General features: G+C 45.1%; 1 pseudogene; it reads left to right on the forward strand.

Moving 5' to 3' along the window:
* Nucleotides 1-282: 282 nt before the first annotated feature.
* Nucleotides 283-1581, forward strand: LOC136147355 (endogenous retrovirus group PABLB member 1 Env polyprotein-like; annotated as a pseudogene).
* Nucleotides 1582-2898: the final 1317 nt, after the last annotated feature.

Below are 2898 nucleotides of genomic sequence, written 5' to 3' on the forward strand. Positions count from 1 at the left end.
ATTCATGAGTTTACACTTGGTGACCAAGCATGGGTCAAAGATTGGAAACATGATTTGCTAGCCCTTTGGTGAAAGGGCCCTTATGTTATTCTAACTACCCCTACTGCAGTTAAAGTTGCAGGTATTGTCCCTTGATCCATCACACCAAAGCGAAGAAGGCATACCACGCTGACCCGGAGGACGCCAAGTGGACCACCCAGAAGGACCCCACCGACCCACGGGAAACCAAGATCATTCTGAGGAGGAAGAAGAAAACGAGGTCCCGGATGAGCCCTCTACGGGATGGAGCTGGGTAAACGACTCCTGCTGCTCGGCCTCACCGATGCAATTCTGGACCTGACCACTGCTCCTGCACAGGACAACGTCTTCATCTCGTGGGCCACAACTCTGCCAACTGTTGGGTGTGTGGGGCTATGCCCCTGTCAGTAATGGACAGACTCCCCTGGTGGGTATCGCCACTCCGTTCCTCTCTCTCACCAACCGTAACCTTTCTTTGCTCTCCTGGTGTAAGAAGAAGCCATCAATGGGCCAGGGGCATAGGGTTACATTTAACATGAACACCAGCCTTATGGAGATAACAAAGGTTTATACCTCATACATGAAAATTAAAGAGGAAAAGGGCTCCCTTACAAAAGGAGGACAGGTCTCCCGGTACCTTGAGCAATACTACTAGGTCTGGGATGAATATTTCTGGATGACTCCTGAGAAAGGACAGTTGATTGCCCCTGCTACTATTTGCTGGGAACAAAAAGAACAAATAGTTGGATTTGGAGACTGTACAAATCTTGGAAGTTACCTATCACCCCAATCAAGTTTGCTCAGTGGCCCGGTTCCGACTGGAAATATAATCCTAGAATCCGCTGGGTAGCCCCCAATGGGACCCAGTGGCTCTGTGGGCTTAACTTATGGCCATGGTTACCAGTTGGCTGGGTGGGGCATTGCACATTAGGATTTGCTTTCACCCATGGCCGTATTAACCCTAGCCTACACCAGCCTCCAGTAAACCTGCCTTATCTGCATGCAAGATGGACACGATCCGTGTTCCAATGGTATGACTATCTTGCTGCCTTGTTTGTACCCTCTGTAGGGACAACGGATATCATGGTTAAGGTAGAGGCCTTAACTAATTTCACTAAACAGGCCCTCTTAGACAGTACTAAAGCCATTAAGGCTGAATACCAGCATGAGACTGATAGTCAACAAGTACCGTAAGGGAAAGTTGAAAAAAACTTTGAAGAGAGAGTTCAAGAGGGCGTGAAACCGTTAACAAAGAACAGATTCAGTAATTCAAAATAGGACTCACAGCAGCCCAAGGAGGGACTTGCACCATAATTAAAGTCGAATATATGCAATGAAAATATTCCCTTTTGGACTTCAGTCCTCTCCTAGGTAAAGGGAGACTGGTGAAAAACCATTGTAACTGTTGTTATAGTAATCTTGATCATACTGCTTTGTGGGCCCTGCTTCCTACAATGCCTTGTGAATTTTGTAACCCAGAGGTTGATAGCATTCTCTCACATGGGTGGCAGGAGGGCTAAGGTACAATATATCTGAATAAATGATGCTCATTATGGAAACTAAGAGCATCAAGAGGGGGGAATGAAGAAGGAATTCATAGGGCCTGGACTCCATCTCAGGCCTGTCCGTGCTGATCCTGCTAGGCCACATCTCCAATGGACTCTGAACTCTGTGCTTAGCGCCTGTGGGAATGACAATGGAAGGATAAGACCCCCTCTGGGCAGGGGAATCTTGAAGATCACATCCAGGTTAAGAGAAAACAGACACTAATCACCCCTGCCTCCAGACAGTATCTATCAGAATGTAACCACAGGCTTATCGGTTATTAACTGGTTGGAATATAACCCACGGGCTTAATGATTATTAACTGTTTGAAGACATAACACGTGAATGATGGGGTTATTGTGATTGTATTTACCTTTCTTTTGTAAGCCTCAAGGGATTTGGGCTGGTGGGTTTGGACACGTACACATGGGGTATAAAAGATTTTCACAAAAGATGGTCGGGGTCCTTGGCTAAGAGGAGACTCTGCCTTGGGCCCGCCAGTGTAATAAACTGCACTCCACTAGAAAAAAAAAAAAAAAAAAAGATGCAGGAGACACAAGTTCAATCTCTGGGTCAGGAAGACACCCTGGAGGAGGGCATGGCAACCCATTCAAGTATTCCTGCCTGGAGAATCCCAAGGACAGAGGAACCTGGAGGGCTATAGCCCATAGGGTCGCTAAGAGTCAGACAGAACTGAAATGACTGAGCATGCAAAGTATGTATCTGTGGGACTCATGAACACCACCAGCCCCATTGGCACTTAGAGCTAGCTAATTTGGAATGGCAGCCTAAAAAGCTGGGCTCCTGTATGTGTGGCCCAAACCCTTCGCTCTTTGGGGAAAAGATGAAAGTTGGAAGTTCTCTCCCAGCTCTAAGGTAACATGTTGGGGATGGGGTTTAACACGAGAGTGTGTCTCACTCTTTCCTCCCCATTTCAGTGTGGATACTTTTTCAATCATCCAATGTGAAGGAGTCACACAACTGGTTTCTAGATTTCTCTGAGTGAATTGATCCATATTGTGTCCATGGAAAATAAATTCAAAAGCCTCCTGTGTTACCATCGTGATTACATCCTGGCTTCCACTTTGGGTTTTCTGTTTCTTTCAATGCCACAATAAATTATTCACTAAGTCCTAAAAATTCAATTTCTACATATGTCTGTAAATGATTATTACCTTTCCATTTTTTGTTTATTCATTAATTCTATTCCTCATCATGCATAACTGCTTTACTCTCTACCTCATCAGTTTCATTCTCCACATTCTCACCATTGTTGTTTTTAACCTTAAATTATTCAAGTTCCGCTTAAAATTATTCAGCAGTTTTTCAAAACTG

The sequence above is a fragment of the Muntiacus reevesi genome, chromosome 15, assembly GCF_963930625.1.
Source record: "Muntiacus reevesi chromosome 15, mMunRee1.1, whole genome shotgun sequence".
NCBI lineage: Eukaryota > Metazoa > Chordata > Mammalia > Artiodactyla > Cervidae > Muntiacus > Muntiacus reevesi.